The following is a 19,098-nucleotide window of genomic DNA, read 5'->3' as shown; positions in this document are numbered from 1 at the left end:
AAAGATAAGAAAGAGAAAAGCAGTCCTGGACATCCCGGAGCAGGCCTGGCGCTTACAGTTCTCCCGTGGAACATAAACAATTTTATAGCACCAAACACCAGACAAGGCCACTCTGAGGCCATGATGGATCAGGACAAAAACAATATGACTCCATAATCATGCCTGTACCCATACAAAATTGGAACATTGTCCAAACAACAAAATTGATCAAACACGTTCCTGTCCTGAGTAATACGAGTAACTGTTGCTTCTTTATCAATTCTAGCTTTAGCCCACTCTATTCTTTCCTCCTTCTAGATAAGATTTATTCATAAATCGCCCTTACTTCCCAACAACATCCAATCCAAAGCAAATCCTCACTTCCTTAAATCCTCTCCCAAACACCAAACACAAGCCAAAATCCTATCCTAAGACCTGTCTGAAACTCTTACTGTGCCTCCCCATGGTTCCCCATGAGCATTAAACCCAACATGGTCAAATACTGATGGTCAGTGCCTGGAGGGTGTTGACAAAGGTTTATGCATTTTAATGTTTTTAAATAAATATTTAACATTGCTTATTGTTATGAGCTGAATGTTTGTACAACCCCCAGATGTGTGTGTGAAGGCCCTATGGGATGGCATTTGGAGGTGGGGCCTTTGAGAAATAATTAGCTTTAGATGAGGTTATGAGGGTGGAACCCTTATGATGGGATTCATGCCCTTCTAAGAAGAGGAAGACAGAGATCTTGCTCTCTCCATGGGAATGTACCCAGGAAAGGCCATGTAAGGACCCAGAAAGAAGGCAGCCATCTATAAGTCAAGAAGAGAGCTTTTTCCAGCAACCAAATCCACCTGCACCTTGATATTGGACTTCCCAACCTCCAGAACTGTGAGAAATAAATGGTTCAATAGTTTGGTTTAAGTGCTTAATGACACATCTGTCAGAACGGTACCTGACTGTGTTTGGCAGTTCACCAAAAATGCTGAAATATATCATATACATGCTCATCCATCTTCTTGCTTCTCACACACGGTTGATTATGAGGATACAGTGGAGATATTTTACATATCACTATTGCCAGATCAGGTAATGGACTGTATCAGTACTGTCTTTACTACTAAAAATAGAGTCACTAGCATCTTTAAATCTAAACAAATTAAAGAGTCAATTCCCAGAACCAATTCAGAAAACTCATCCTTAAAATTCTGTTCCTGTAGAACAGTGGTTCTCAACCTTCCTAGTGCCGCGACCCTTTAATACAGTTGCTCATGTTGTGGTGACCCCAACCATAAAATTATTTTTGTTGCTACTTCATAACTGTAATTTTGCTACTGTTATGAATCGTAATGTAAATATCTGATATGCAGCATGTATTTTCATTGTTACAAATTGAACATAATTAAAGCATAGTGATTAATCAAAAAAACAATATGTAATTATAGATGTGTTTTCCGATGGTCTTAGGTGACCTCTGTGAAAGGGTTGTTCAATCCCCAAAGGGGTCGTGACCCACAGATTGAGAACTGCTGCTCTAGAACCACTCTCAGTAGTGGTAATGTTTGCACAACATTGTGCCACTGAGACGTACACTTAAAAATAAGTTAAAATAGTAAATTTTATGTTATGTATGTTTACCACAATGATAAAACATAATTATAAAAAAGAAAAGAAATTACCCAGGGCCAGAATCAGGTATATAGGAGGCACAAATACCTTGAATTCAGAGTTCAGATCAATAGAAAGTGTTAATCAATTTGTTGGCTGGATGAGAGTAAAAACTCAAGAGTTTTAAGAAATAAATGTGAGCCTAAGATTTGCTGTTTTTAATTTTACATTCATCTTTCTTCCCCTTCTCCCTCCCTTTTCAGTAGTTTGGCCTTATGATTCTACTAGTGGCCTGTTGCATGAAGATTCACGCAATAGGCCTTCCTTCCCCTGACTGCCAGCACTGGTTTTCCTCTGGCACCCAGGACCCAGGCCTTTGGTCCAGCCGTAGCAGTGAGGCTTGGCTTCTCTGCTCCAGTGGCTCCCAGCCCCTCCTTTTTTTTCCCCCCCAGCTCCTCGAGCAGAGGCCAGGGCTGGCTGGAAGCTTGGCTTCCTCTGTCACCGGGAGCAACCCAAGCCTCCTGCTCACTCCAACTCCATGGCTGCCACCATCTTCAGTCATCTTCAGTCTTCACTCCATGCCTGCTTATGCAAATTAACTTCCATCTTTGTTGGGTTAATTTGCATAGTCACTCTGATTGGCTGGTGGGTGTAGTGGAGTGGCGGAGTGGCGGAGTAACGGAGTGATGGTTAATTTGCATGTTTCTCTTTTATTAGTGTAGATGCTAATGTGCACTTTTATTTTAACATCTATAGTATAATTTTCTTCTTGGAAAAATTAAAATATAAAGATTCAGTATTAACCTACTTCTCCAGGTATTGAAGTAGAGAATAACAAACATGGCTCTCAGAAATTTCACAAGTGTACCTTCTAATGTAAATTCTAAACTGTGCCAAAGAATTAGCATCACCACATGCCCATAACGTTGCAGTTCAGACCAAAATCTCCCCTCTGCTCCCATCTCGCCCAGCATTTTCCTTTTGCCTATTTTTCCAGAGCTCACAGGGGTAATCTTGGGTTGTGGTGTAAGTCCCAAAGTCATTGGTACTTGCTAGTTTGCTCCCGGCTGTCTCTTTGGGGCTCAGTAGACATGACTGGAAGGAGTAAGAGGGCTACTGGCAATTGAAATCCTCTGACCTTTCTTTCTGATACACAGGAATCTGCAAAGTGAGTTTGCAGGGAGTGCACTTTCTCCAGCTTCATGTTAGGTGTGCTTTTTATCTTAGGTACAATCTTTCCCAAATGCTTGAGGGTCGCAATATGATTTTCCCATCCTGAAAATCTATTAAAAAGAGATTCTTCACTCCTCTCTATCCACCTGCAGGCACTGCAGATGGCAAGTAGCACCCTACACAGCCCTCCCCATAATATCATCGATTTTTGCCTGCATTGCTTCTACATCTACTTCACAGCTCGAGACATGCCAAATCACATGCCTCCTAAGTACTTGTTGCTAGCAACAAATCTATCCTCCTAAGTGGCCAACCACAGGCTATATTTGGAATGTCAGAGCACTTTATTCCTCCTTGGCCCACTTCCTTGAGCTATCTTCAAATCTTAAAGCAACCTCAGCTATGTTTTTTGGTTCTACTTTTTAAGAGACAGCTCTGGCCCTAGCTGGTTTGGGTCAGTGGATAGAGCATCGGCCTGTGGACTGAAGGGCCCCAGGTTCCATTCTGGTCAAGGGCATATGCCTGGGTTGTGGGCTTGATCCCCAGTAGGGGGCATGCAGGAGGCAGCTGATCAATGATTCTCTCTCATCATTGATGTTTCTATCTCTCTCTCCTCTCCTTTCCTCTCTGAAATCAATTATATATATATATATATATATATATATATATATATATATATATATTTAAAAAAGAGAAAGAGAGACAGATCCGTATCAACGCTGCAAAACACAAGTGACACAAAGACAGAGAAACGATCAGTTTCTTTCCCACAACTCCTCCTCTGCAAAAATGAATATTATTACTAAGCCCTACCTTATGGGACAACGGTGAATATTTAATGAGATCATCAAATATTAAAAATGGGCAGAGCATGGTGATTGAATATCTGGCACATGGTCTGCATTCCACACTTAGATTTCTACTTCTTTTCTCAACCTCTCTCTATTTCTTTTAAATTTAAGTGTAAGTCACATAATATAAATGCAACCATTTCAAAGTAAACAGTTCAGTGGTATTTAGTACTTCTACAATGTTGTACAATCACATCTCTGTTTAGTTCCAAAATATTTATATCATTACAAAAGGAAAGCCTGACCCAGCCAGCATGGCTCAGTACTTGAGCATCGACCTATGAACCCAGAAGTCATGGTTCGATTTCCAGTCAGGGCACATGCCAGGGTTTCAGATCTGATCCCTGGTGGGGGTGTGTAGGAGGCAGCCCATCAGTGATTCTCTTTCATCATTGATGTTTCTATTTCTCTCTCTCTTTCTCTCTGAAATCAATAAAAATATATTTAAAAAAACAAAACAAAACAAAAGGAAAGCCTGAACCCACTAAGCAGGCACTCTCCATTCCTTCTTTCCTCTTGCAAACAATGACCTTCTCTCTGCTGCTACAAATTTATCTACTCTGGATATTTCATATAAATTAAATCATACAATACATAGTCTTTTGTATCTGGCTTCTTTCACTCAGCATAATGTTTTGAGGTTCATGCCTGTTGTTTCATGTATCAGTACTTAATTCCTTTTCGTGGCTGAATGATATTCTATTGTATGGATATATCATAATTTGTCCATTGATGAAATTTTGGGATGTTTTCACATTTCAGCCTTTATGAATAGTGCTGCTATGAACATGCATGTACATGAATTTGTTTAAGTAAGTACCTGTTTTCAATTCTTTTCAGTATATATCTAAGAGTGGAGTTGCTATTCTCTCTTTTATTTCTAATTCTTCTCTTAGCGATCCATGTCTACAGGACCTGTAATGATGTCCTGTTTTAAAATTCCTAGCATTGTTTACTTGTGCTTCTTCTCTATTTTAACTGATAAGCCTTACCAATAATTCTAAATTTTATCAGTATTTTAATGAACCAATCTATCATTTTGTGGATCTTATCTACCTATACATTTGCATTATTTTCAAATTATTGTATTCCCTTTGGGTTTGTATTCCCTTTCTGTAACTTCAAGAGAGGGCTGTTAGGCTGACGCTGTTGAGGCTCTGCCCATATGCCCTGGATCCCTTTGCTGGTCCCATGTATACCAGTCTGACTTCCAAGGGCCAGCACGGGATTCTTTTTTAGAGGGCTGCCCTCAAACAGCCAGAACACACTCAGTTTATAAACACAGTGGACTAGATGTGCCTAGGAAGTAACATATCTCTGGGGAAACCCTTAACCAAAGATCAATGGCTGTCAGGGTATAAATAACCCACCTTCTTGTCCTTTGTCCAAGATAATTCTGAAGCATATTTTACATAGTTTTCTAGAGTTTTCCTTGGCAATCTAACTGCAGTCACCTGATGTTGTAGCAACTTAATAACATACCTTTTATCAGCTACCTTCCTTTCCCTGTCTCAGTTTCTATCTCTTTACCCAGAAACTTCCACTTATAAGCTGAATTGTGCCTCCCTTCTCCCTACAACAATCATATATTGAATCTTAACCCCAATACCTTAAAAGGTGACTGTATTTTTGAAGATAGAGTTTTTAGGGAGGTGATTATGTTAAAATGAGGTAATTGGGATGTGCCTTCATCCAATATGGCTCTTGTCATTATAAAAAGAGGAGATTAAGACACAGACACACAGAGAAGGAAGATCATGTGGGGACACAGGGGAAAGGCTACAAGCAACAATCCAAGGAGAGAGGTCTCAGAAGAAACCAACACTGCTGTCACCTTGATCTCAGACTTCTAGTCTCCAGAACTCTGAAGAAACAAATTTCTGTTGTTTAAGCCATCCAGTCTATGGCACTTCGTTAGAGCAGTCTTAAAAAGCTAATTCACTCCTAATAAACTGTTTGCCCTTGAATCCTTGGTTTGGGATCCATGTCTGTGAAATCTAAACTAAGATTCGAAGTTTATTGATACCCCAGCTTTTCTTCTTTCCTAATATGTATTTGAAGCTATGCATTTTCTTTTAAGCATGACTATAGCTTAACATGTTGTATTTGTAATATAATGGTTAAGTTTTGACATATAGTATTATTACTTTATTTGAAGTTTTTCTATATTCAATTGGAATATCTTCTTTGACTTATGGATTATTATGACTTAGAAGGGTCTCATTGATCTTATGTATACTCTAGCCATGATATGTGTCATTTCTGCTCAAAACTCAATAGTCAGAACTAGTCATAGGGCCCCACCCAGCCACAGGGGAGCCCAAAGCACAAGATACTATGTTCTGGTTTTAATTTGTGTTTCCCAAATAGTCAAGTTGGTCTAGTCTCTTTTACACCACTTGTCCGATGGTCAGTTTCTAGTTTATAAAAATTAATGGCTGTTCTTTGCAGTCAATATTGAGGATTAAGATCTTGGCTGGATAGTTCAAGTCTTTTTCTCCATTTCCATGCCTTATGGGGAATTTCTGAGATGAGTTTCATGAGCATGGCTGGGTCCAGTGGTCCCAAAAGACTTAGTCTGCATTCTGGCTGCATAGCTGCTTCACAGAGAAAAAGCTAGGGGTATTTCTGAATTGCATGCACATCGCTAACCAGTGGTTCAAAAACACCCATATTACACATCATCTGAATATACTTGTGAAGTGCTTTACAAAATGGTTTGTCCAGAACAGTGAATATTAGGTACATGTTGTATGGAAGAAGAAAAGATTCAATAATGACAATAAGTCTTTTGTCATTAGAAAATAAAGAGAGCCCTAGCTGGTTTTGCTCAGTGGATAGAGAATCAGCCTGCGGACTGAAAGGTCCTTGGTTTGATTCCAGTCAAGGACACATGCCTGAGTTGCTGGCTCCATACCTAGTAGGGGGCGTGCAGGAGGCAGCCGATCGATGATTCTCTCTCATCATTGATGTTTCTATCTCTCTCTCCCTCTCCCTTCCTCTCTGTAATCAATAAAATGTATGTTAAAAAAAAATAAAATAAAGAGAAATACTCAAGAAGGCCATGACATTTTCTTTGGAAGGTTGTCATGTGTTGAAAGGGATGAAGTGGCCCTAGGAGACAAAACAGAGAACTGGGAACATCTAAGAAAATAGTTTGTGAACAAGTCCCCAAAACTGATTTTGGACACATTCAGGTGATATAACTATGACACAAGCCCTGGGACTTACCTGATTTGGCAAGGCTGATACAATGGTGCTTCAGCATCACTACACTTGGTCTTCTCTCAAATGCTCTGGAGACTATCCAGTTTGTAATCCAACACTTGCTACTTTCTCATTTTGATCAAGTAGAACACCACATTTGGGTCAAATAAGTCTCCCAGGCCTGCATCCCCTCCCCTTGCTGTTGCTCTCAAGTTTGGAGATTCAGATGAGTTCCACATCATGCCTTACTTAGTCTTATCTCTCAATAGCAGAGATTTTATTTTTATTCTATCCTTGAACAATTTTTTGTTTGTTTCTATGCAATGTTTTATTGATAGTGTCAACTCAGTTTATTGTATAATATAAACTTAGGTCCTGCATTCTCCCAAAGGTTGAGCAGAACCTTCATTTTGTGAACATTTTCAACAGATTGCTTTCAAGGCCAGGAAGTAGGAAATTCAGGGGAAATAGTATCAAGGCAATTTTTTTTTCTTCTTCTTTTACTTTTGTTGGTGGGAACGTTTCTATCAAGGAAGGTAATTTCCTTTTATTTTACCAGATCCAGAGGTGCTATGGTACCTTTGTTACCAATTCTTTATTCATAATTATTTTAGTATCAAGGGACCACATTGTAGCAATTATTGATTAAAACAAAAGCTGTAGCTTTTTGAAAGAAGTGGTGTGGGAAGCTGATATAGGTTAAGCCTCGGACTGACCTGCTGGCAAAGTCACAAACAAGTCCTAGCTTAGAGGGCACAGTCCTCTTAGCATAATTAGGCTTGACCTTATAACACTCCCTAGATCTTATCTGGGAATCTAATGGGCTGAGGAAGTGCCGGAAGTATAACCATGGTGTAAACAAGTGAAACTCACAAGAACAAAAACAAGTGAAACTCACAAGGAAAGTGTAACTTTGGTAACCACTACCTTGTTTACCTCTCACTATAAAAAGCTTGGTGAGGCCTGAGCACAGTGGAAGTCCTTCCTCTTGAGTTGGACTTGCTGCCTGGTCCCCCAATATTCCCAAATTATCTCCTGTCTTTTCTTTTTCATTTTTCATTTGTTGTGAGGCTCCTCTTCCAGACCCGAACCCTGAACCACGCAGGAAGTGGAGGGAAACACTTACGACAAAGTGGCAGATGCTCTCAAGAGAATTGCCTCATGGTCATGCTTCTCTGTCTAAAGCTTCTAATTGTCTTTTTGAGAGTTTTACCTCCTTTTGTGTCTGAATTATCCTTACACTTACTGGCCACCAATTGTGAAAGAAAGAGAGAAAGACACGGAAGATGCCTAACGTATTTCTGTGATTGGTCCAGAAATTAAAGTCTTCCTTTCTTCCACCCTGTTTGATCCTAATTCACATTTTTTAATGTAAATAATTTCAGGTTTCAGTAACCCACTACAGCATATAAGCCCAGGCTGTTAATGAAGTAGAAGTAATTCTTATGGTAATTGCCATAGTGTTATTTCTGAATTGCACGAACACTGATATCTCTTGAGAGGTAAAGCCAACAAGCATTTGAAACCTAGAAGTGAATAAGAAAAATCCATTTATCCATGGAATATTTATTGAATACCTACTATTTTAAAGGCATTGGTTCACTACACTGGCGGATGAATAAAAAATTATTGAAAAGTAGATGAACACAAAAAATGGTAACTGTTTGAATAGGGACTGAGGAGAAGTGAAGGATTCTATGTTTCAGGTGGTTCCAAAGGCAGATAGAATGTGCAGATCAATTTCAAAGACAGCTGTTCTCCTTTCCTCCCATTCAGCTCCACCATGGTTCTACCTTGCCCCCTAGAGACTCAAGTTTCACTTATATTTCAGAGGGGAGACCAAAATTGATTTTTCCTTAGAACCAAAAATGGGAACATGTATTCTATTTGAATTCTCTGCTTAGGTAAATTAGTTTTTTGTTTGTTTGTTTGTTTTGCTTTTACCCCATGCTAAGGTTAAATATTGTCTTTGGGGCTATAATTAACACTTCCTGAAAAGCAAAATTCTAAGAGTGTGTGTGTGTGTGTGTGTGTGTGTGTGTGTGTGTTTATGGGGGAGTGTAGGAAGCTTATTTCTAGGATTAAATTGCAAAGTTTCTTTTCTTATGTAATAATTTTCACATTTGCTAATTCTGAATGAATCTAAACTATTTTACCTAAGAGTTCATTTTCCTCAGTATTCTTTTTAAGAATATTTTGAAGATAAGGTAAGTTTTGAACTAGCCCACAAACTACTACTCAACAAAATCTTTTATTTGGAAAATGAAATAATGGCTATTTGCATCAGAATTGACTTAGTCATTAAAATATTCCACATCTAATCCATTTGTAGTGGAAAATTTTGGCATTTATTTATTTGATGGGGGGAGGGGCAATTCTTATCATGTGTTTTGGCCATCTGCATATAGTTATGGAGTCACTGTCTCTCAGGATATTTTTTTCACCTTTCCTGAGCTAGTGAAATGTAGGGGAATCATTAGAATCAAGTTGATTCTATTCATTTGGATGTATTTCACAGGGAATCCTTTGTATCAGCTGAATCACTCACATCAAAATATCCTTGGGAAGTTCACATAACCTCATTTCCCTCTGTTAATGTTCCTGAGTTCAGCACATGACAGAAATATACTTAGAAGATATATGGCTTCCTCTCAATCAGAGCCTAGAGTACAGAAACAGAGCCCCTCGGGACAATGCAAGACACTCATGAACTCTGACCACTGGAAGACAAACAATGGGGACCTTATTCTTAATTTAGTTTCTAAGTAAAGGTTTTCCTGGTAGATTTCTTTCTCTGGAGCAATCACACTGCCCACTGATGGATTAGCAACTTACCCTGATACCATAAGTTCCCACTTTGATTTGCCTTCCATTTTCTTTCAGAACATCTTTTCATTACACATTTCCTTCATAATTCTTCATAATAGTAATGAAAAAGTAATTTCCTTCCTCTTAAAACCTTATAACCAGTTCACTAGAAAAAGAGCTACAGGTTGGTATAAGTTGAAATGGTCTCCATATGGTGTGGTGCCTAGCAATAATCCCAACGTTGATCTCATAGTGAGGACAACCCAACGACTCACACGCTTAGAAAACCACCCAGCTGTGGTGATGCTTAGCTGGATGTCGCTATTTATTACATTGAAACCCAAGAACCATGGGTGATTCACACAATTTATCTGGGGTGAGAGATTTTCTTATGCTCTCATCTGCTGTTGATCTAGAAGAGCAGTGACTAAGAAGTACTGACCTAATTCCACAGCTGCCCATTGAAGCCCCAGGGGCAGCAAGCTATCAGCTTCCTCTATCAAGGAAGATCCCTTAAACTACCCACAAATACCACTCTATCTATGCTTTGCATGTATCACACCATCTTCAATAGATCAATACGGACAGTTTTTTTTTTTTCCATTTTTGTAGCACATCTCTATTTCTCTCCTTAAGCACCAGATAAAGTAGTTGGTGTGCATTTAAGGGCCATGCTGTGCAAAACTACAGTTGTGGTGGTTGTTGAATGTGTGTTGGATATATGTAAGTTGAATGTGAGTTTGGTATGTCTCTACTGTAATGCAAAAAGGTACAGGAGCTGTCTCTCCTGGTCCTTGAGAACCCTGGCAAAATATTTGTGATATTCTAAGTTTTCTTATGGTCACAAAATTAGTTGACAGACAGAATTACACTTTCCTCCTTCCCCAGGAAATGCCTGGTATTCATTCTATGTTAAATCAGTTTGATTCCAAAGATCTACTGGTTTACTCATGGATCTCCTTTCTTCTCTTATCCAAATGGCTTCCCATTCTAAGTATTGGCCCAGGGAAAGTCAACATTTGAGAACCTGGTCAAGCAGGTCAGGCTTGGATTTCCATTACAACCCTGGGACTTCCTATATGAGCACTTTATATCACAGAGGAGGAAGTCTGGAGGACAGGACCGAGATATCTCAGAGAGGTCTCTGCCAATGTTTATTCAGACTTTATATGAAAATATCCCCCCTCTTCTCTCACTTCTTCCCTTTTAAACACATAGACATGCAGAGAGATGAACATTATTTTTATTGACTGTTGCCACACACAGAATGGAGACAGCAAGGCCAATCTATAACTCTCCCACAAAATGTGGGGAGACATAATGTAGCCTGGACAAAAAAATAAAATACGTGCAAGTACAATATGTTTTGCTTATTGTGATTTGTCAATAATGTTGATTGAACTGAATTAGATAAAAGTAAATGTTATACATATTTTTCTCCTGCCAATATGCTTTAGAAGTAGAATTTTGTTTCATTTGCTCTGTCATCTTGCAACATCTCCAAATATAAATCCAAATTTGTATAACTTCAATGTATATTTTGTATTGGTATAAAGTGGTATTGTGTTAAAAAGGTTGTCACAGTTTTCTGATCAATTCCAAGGCTGATATAAATATTGAATTTGAAAGAGTAAATACAGATGGGTGACAAAAATTAAAATTGGAGGTTGAGATACATTTGCCCAATCCAAATCCTGTTTTCAATCAAGATTTTGGCATATTGTTTTAGAGAATTCCCAACCCAGATAGCATGAAATAAAAGCCAGATGAGTGAACCAAATACAGAGCTATGGGAATGCAAAGGAAGAGATGATCATGTTTGTGAGAAAGTTCTAAGAAAACTTTCACAGACAAGATAATATTGAAGCAAAGGGCATAGTTTTGCCTTATATAGTACCTAGAGCCAAGTTTAACAATTAGTAAATTCTCAATAAGTAGTTGTTGAATGTAAAATGGAAGGAAAGATGAAGAGATAACAATCAAAGTTGTAATATTGGAAAATATCTATGTCAGAGGGCAGGAAGAGGACTTCAAAGGAGATTCCAAAGAAGTGAAAAAGGAAAAAGGATAGAGACTCATGCAAAGTATGAAGACTTGTCCAAGAGAACTTGTTTGACAATATTTCCTAATGCAATAGAATAATACAATTTATAGTGTGGTCCTCAGAGCAACAGTATAAGTACCACCTGGAAAATTGCTAGACATGCATGTTCTTGTGCAAATCCCTGATCTACTGAATCAGATTTTTTTGAGGTGGGGGCCAACAAATCTGTGTGGAATAAACTTGCAAAATGATCTTTATGCAAACTAGAGTTTGGAAAACAATGTATAGCATATTTCTGTAAGATGAGTTGCTTTAGATATAACTAAGTTTTCTGATTCTGAGATTTTAAGATTTTGGTTCTAGATTCTTCCCAGAATTAAGTTGCAGAGAAATTATTATATTAAATTGCTAAAGTTTAAATTATATCTAAGCCATTCAAGGTAAGCAGTTTATGCCATGCTTTATTTCCTAAAATCTTTCTTACAATGCCTGACATCATTTAGAATGAGAAGGAAAATGACATGAACTTTACTCAGTTAGCCATACCTAAAGACCACTCAGATTTATTATTAGATAACGCAGCTCACCTTGTTAGCTACAGTCTCAAGGAATATTAGAAAATATTTTGAATTAAACAAAAATAAAAATGCAGCATTTTTAAACTTGTTGAATAAAGATGAAGCAATGCTTGGAGAAATATTCATGACCTTAAATTATTTATTAGAAGAAAAGAAAGATTTCAATTAAAAAAATTTAACTTTTCATGTTAACAAAATAGAAGGAAATTTGACTTGGGGTGGTAAACACACAATACAATACACAGATTATGTGTTATAGAATTGTTAGGAATAAGGCGAGCCCCAAAACCAGGGGTCCTGGCAGAACACAAAGGATACTCAGGAGTCAGACAGCAAGGCAAATATCTTTACTCCTGCAGGAGGGTGCGCACACACACAGCTTCTGGTAGCACGTGCACTGAGCCGGTGGTCCTCTCTGGGCTTTATTCCTGACGCAGCCAAATGTCCCCCACCCCACTCTTGATTGGAAGAGCTTAAGCTCACAGTCTTGCTTGATTGACTAATTTAAAGGAAAAAAGGAGGGGTTGACCTTTGCCATTTCAAAATGGCGGCCCCCAGGGGAGCCGCAAGTCACACGAGCCAAAACAGAGGCTGCCTAAACTCCCTTCTTTTTTTCTTTTTTTTCCAATATATTTTATTGATTTTTTACAGAAAGGAAGGGAGAGGGATAGAGAGTTAGAAACATCGATGAGAGAGAAACATCGATCAGCTGCTTCCTGCACACCCACTACTGGGAATGTACCCGCAACCAAGGTACATGCCCTTGACCAGAATCGAACCTGGGACCCTTCAGTCTGCAGGCCAATGCTCTATCCACTGAGCCAAACCAGTTAGGGCTAAACTCCCTTCTTTGACAGAAAAGATTACTTGTTTATTCTCACATAATGTACACCTGAAAACTACATAAATTTATTGACCAATGTCACCCAAATAAATTCAATAAAAAAGTAAAAAAAAAAAACACAAAAAAAAACTAAGAAAAGAGACCTAAAAGAAGCACAAAGCAAAATATAATAAAGATAAGGATAAGAATAGAAATTGAGAGGAGCCAAGATGGCGGCATAGGTACACACTGTACTTGCTGCCTTGCACAACCCCATCAAAAATACAACTAAAAGACAAAATGGATATCATCCAGAGCCATGGGAAGGCTGGATAACTGGAAATTCCACAACTAGAAGGAAAAAGAAAAGCTCATTGAGTCCAGTAGGAGGTCCAGAGGTGTGGAAGTGTGGAGGTATGGAGGCATGTGCAGAAACGGGCTGGCAACTGGGTACACTGTTGTCTTTTTCAATCAGGAGGGAGATATAAGCTCCCAATTGCTCTGAACTCCAGTTCTGGGCAAGACTCTGTGGGCCCAGACTCATACGGGGAGAAGCTGGACTGTCTGACATCAGACCGGAACACTAGGGCGGCTTTCTCTCAGAGGTGCTTGCAGCGATCATTGTTCCTGCACGGGGCTGTGGGACACAGAGACCCCGGGACCTCTCCGAGGCAGAGCAGACTGACAGCCGCTGCGGTTTGCTCCACCCTGATGATTCCCTGAGATCTCGCCCCACCCAATTTAGAACCCCACCCAAGCTGTGAGCAGAGGCTTTTGCATATGAATGGTCTGTTATTTTGCAACCTAAAACCTAACGAACTGCTGCTGGATCAAAGAGCGCCAAAGCCTCCAAAAGAAGGCCGAGACAGCAGCCTGCATTGCCTGGCCAATCGGCGGGGCCCACAGTCCCCTCCCCTGCCCTTACTATAAAACCCACAATCCCATCAGGCCTCGCTCTCTTTCGGCCACTGGGTTTACCGTTGTTGTATCGGCGAGTGTGGTCGGGGAGCCGAACTAGTTCGAAATGAAGGACTCTTTGCTTTTGCATCGGACTCGCTGGCTCCCTGATGGGCTTTTTGGGAACCTTGAAATCTGGGCACAACATTTACAAACATAAATTCAACAACTCTAATAAAAGGGACCAAATATTTGAAAGACACAAACTACCCAACTCACCCAAGAGAAAAAAAAAACTTAAAGGGTGAATGGACCAAAATCCTGTCCCCTGAAGTTCCTTTTTTTTGGATATTGATCTTAAGCTGTTTATTTAGAAACAAAGGACTCAGAAAAAAACCTTTGATCTCCCCCCCTTTTCCTGACCAAAAGATTCAGGGAGAGAAACCTGCTTCAGGAAGGAGATCTCAGGATGCTGCCTTAGCCTAATTTGAACTACGTTGGTAAACAGAAGGGCTTCAGGCTGCTCTCTGCTACTAGGTAGCCCCTGTGGACCATTGTTTCTGAGTCACCTGGCAAGGACTTCCCTGTCATGTGTGTTCCTCCACTCCAGTGGTTCTCAGCCTCCCTAATGCCGCGACCCTTTAATACAGTTCCTCATGTTGTGGTGACCCCCAACCATAAAATTATTTTTGTTGCTACTTCATAACTGTAATTTTGCTACTGTTATGAATCATAATGTAAATATCTGATATACAGGATGTATTTTAATTGTTACATATTGAACATAATTAAAGCATAGTGATTAATCACAAAAACAATATGTAATTATATATGTGTTTTCTGATGGTCTTAGACAACCCCTGTGAAAGGGTCATTCGACCCCCAAAGGGGTCATGACCCACAGGTTGAGAACCGCTGCTCTACTCTCTCAACTACCTGTAAACCTTCCATTCTCACTTCTGAGATCTAAGACCCCATTCTTCACCCTTTCTCTTTTGTCCAAAATGTCTTACATACCCAATGTTGCCTCACTCTCTTCAGAATTTTCATGGAATGAGCATGCCTTTGTGAATTTCCATGAACATGTACTAAAATTTGACTTTCTCCTGTTAATCTGTCTCTGTCAATTTGGTTATTGGCCCAGTCAGAAGAACTAAGAAGGTGGGAGGAAAGGTATTAATATTTTTGTAGCCCTCATGATGGTTTTATACTTATTAAAGAAATTGAGTTCATAGTTTAAAATTTTCCAACAAAAGAAATATCCAGACCCATATGATTTTACTCATTAATTCTACCAAACATTTAAAAATGAAATTATGCCAATTCTATATAAATTTTTTCCTAAAAATTAAAGAGTACAACTTAATTTCCAAACCATTCTTTTAGGTCACCAATATCCTACAGTTAAAAATACCAAACAAACAGATAAAGACAGTTAAAAAAAAAAAAAAAGACAACTGGGGAAGAATATTCTCCATTAACATGGATTTAAAAAATTCTCGCCAGAACCGGTTTGGCTCAGTGGATAAAGCTTCGGCCTGCGGACTCAAGGGTCCAGGGTTCGATTCCGGTCAAGGGCATGTACCTTGGTTGCGGGCACATCCCCAGTGGGGGGCGTGCAGGAGGCAGCTGATCGATGTTTCTCTCTCATCGATGTTTATGGCTCTCTATCCCTCTCCCTTCCTCTCTGTAAGAAATCAATTATATATATATAAAAAAATAATTCTCAAAAAAAGTGATAGCAAATCAAATCTAAATATACATATACTAGTAAATCATAATCAACATAATCAAATAGATCATCTGAGTAAACCAAGACTTGTTTAATATCATAAAGTCAATCAATGTAATCAATTATATTAAATAGATAAAAAAGAGAAAAAGAACAGCCACACTGTCATATTGGTTGATGTAGAAAAGTTATTTGAAAAAACTAACATCCAGAAATTCTCAACAAAGTAGTAAAGGAAGAGAACTTTCTTAACTTTATAAAGCACGTTTTCCTAATATTAGAAGCCAAATTAGGATGTCCACTTTCACCATTCCTGTTCAGAATCATATAAAAAGTCTTAGTCAGTGTAGTAAGGCAAGAAAAATTCAAGGAATTTACCAAAAAGCTTTTAAAAGTAACAAGTGGATTTTACAAGTTTGCAGGATATAATATCCACACACCAACAATCAATTGTATTGCTATAGACTAGCAATTAACAACTGGGAACTGAAATTTAAAAATATAATTTATAGTAACTCCCCAAAAATGAAATATTTAGGTGAAAATCTAACAAAACACCTGCAGAATTTGCATGCTAAAAACTACAAAATGCTAATGAAAGAGACCAAAACAGACCTAAATAAACAGAGAGACATGCTATGTTGATGGGACAGAAGACTCAATGTAGGTAAACTGTCAATCCTCCACCACTTAATCTAGAATTAATGTAATCTCTAGCAGGCTTCTTTTATTTTGTTTGAAAGTGTTATCAGTGGAAGTGGCATTCTTGTGATGTCTCAAGGAAAAGAATTTCCTGAGACTCCCATGGGAGGATGAATGATATTTATTTGGATGAAAATAAACCCCTGGATTTCCAATGTCCCATTCCCCTTCATCTTGTCATGGATAAAATCCAACCCTGTCTTCAGCAGGGCCAGAGTCAAGGCCACTGCCCGTAGTTTCTGCTCCATATTAAAGTACAGTCTAGTCCAGCATCCTGTGTGTGCAGTTCACACAGCCATGGGCCATGCGGCTGCTAAGGCCACGTGGCTATGAGGAGAGAAGACATGAGCCAACATGGGTCACAGAGCAAGAGAGAACAAGAAAGAGGGAACTCTTTGTCTGGGGATTTTAACCAGGATCTTCTTCAAACTAACTGATTAACTTTTCAAGATTTCCACTGTTCCCCAGGCTAGACTGAGAGGCAAACACCTCCCTTTGCCACCCTGACTTCTATTGCACATGTGCTGATCTTCCCTTTCATCCCCTCTCTGCCCCCCCAACAATTCAGTAGCGGATGGGGGAAAGGAGGGGTGTTAATCCCCTTGGAGGAGCAATGCTATGTGAAGTAATAGTTTCCTGGTGAAGCTTCGCAGGTGACCATCCTTAAGATATCTGACTTCCCTTTGCTTTCTTTCCTTGCTTAATATTTAACAACTAGCTAATTATGACAATAACAAAGGCGCAAAAATGTTCTAAAATTTATATGGAAAGTCAAAGAAAAAAAACCCAGAAACTATAAAGTTGACAGACTGACACTAATTTCAAAAATCATAATGTGCTTATTGTCTTGCAAATATCGTTTGCAATGTGCTCATACTGGGAAAACAGAAAAATAACTATCACCTTTGCCCGGCAGCCACTCAGTTTGGTGTATACCATCCTCAGTTTCACACTGTGATTCCTTTCCTTTTATGTTCACAAATACATGTGTGCCTCTGCTACCCAACAGACAAAACCAAATACCATATGGATGTGTTTGAACATTTTAGAAAGATCTATGCCTTGGGTAGGCACTATTTTATTTGAGCTAATGCCTACCAGGCCTGACTGCTCTGGACACTAGAATCTCAACCAAACTTTAGTTGGATACTCTGAGTTTGGCTTAAACAATGCATTAAAGCAGCACTACTGAGCATATTTTGCTACATTTGCATTTGGATTGGAATATGATATCATCTCTGCCTTCATGGGCTTCCCAACTTAGTGAGGAAGTCAAACCACAAATAAAGAGATCAGTGAAAAATTTAAATGGAACTAGAAAACAGGTCCAAGACCAGTAATGGAAGCCCTTAACTGTCATGCTAAAACAGTTGTAATTTTAGTATATAGTGATGATAAACCATTGAACATTTTAAACAAGGGAGAGTTCTCACTCTTGCTAATGCTTTGATTCACTTATCCACTCATTCATTCAATAAGTGGTCATTATTTACTAACCATTAGGTGCTACTCAAGATCCAGAGAATACAAAGGAAACTCAGCCATGACCCTGCCTCCAACAAGTTCATAATACCAAGAAACACTCTACTGTGAGAAGCTGATTGGTTTACAAGTAAAGCAGGATATTATTCTGATTACCTCTCTTGGCTCCCCCTCCATTCAACATGCTTTAGGTTAACATCTTCTGGTTGAAAGCAGAAATAGGCTGGTATACTTCCTGGCTTTTGTTTTCATAAGCCTAAGCCCCAAAGCAGGAGAATATTATAGACAAATATTGATGGTCGGAGGGAGGTTTGAGCTAAAAGGTAAATGCTTTATTCCCCTATCCTCTCTCTACCAGACAAGAACCGTCCTCATATTGCAGGAAGGAGGTGGGAGAGGGGGAAGAGACTGAGGTCTGTGAGTCTCAGAAGAGCCAAGCCAGACCTGACTCCCCAGCACCCTGCTGCAACAGTGGAGAGACTGCACAGAGCAATAGATGCGTCAATTGTCTACGCAGCATATGAAACCCAAGGTGAATTTACAAAGATGTTTCCATCCCAAGCGTGCACAAAAGCAGCAGAGTGCCAATGCACCTATACAAGTGGTTTTATAGAGAGACAGTGGTACTCAGGGATACACTATGTGAACAGGGAGGCTCCATCTCCATCCCACCCCAGCACTGTGGCACAGTCCAGGGGTGGGGAGAGCTGATCCCAAATGTGACTACCTGGCAAGGACAGATAATTCTTTAAGATCCTTACCAATGACTGAGAAGACCACTTGGCAATCAAGCACTTCTCTGTATAAGATCAGTTGGAATTCGGGGTATTGCTACTCATCCCCATCGGGCTCCTTTTGACCTCTTTAAGGCCAAGAAGAACAACAACTTCAAACTCTGGGTCTGCCCTGTGCTCATCATGGACAGATGTGATGAGTTGACACCAGAGTATTTTAACTTCATGTGTAGTGTGATTGACTCTGAGGACCTGCCCCTGAACATCTCCTGAGAAATGCTCCGGCAGAGCAAAATCTTGAAGGTCATTCATAAAAACATTGTTAAGAAGGGCCTTGAGCTCTTCTGTGAACTGGCAGAAGACAAGGAACCATAGGAAATTCCATGAGGCATTTTCTAAAAATCTAAAGCTTGGAATCCATGAGGATTGTTAATTGGCAATGAATGCCCTTCTGAGCTTCTGAGCTATCACACCTCCCAG

This window comes from Myotis nattereri, assembly GCF_964212035.1.
Source record: "Myotis nattereri genome assembly, chromosome: 3".
Lineage (NCBI taxonomy): Eukaryota > Metazoa > Chordata > Mammalia > Chiroptera > Vespertilionidae > Myotis > Myotis nattereri.
Note: the sequence above shows the minus strand (reverse complement) of the source record.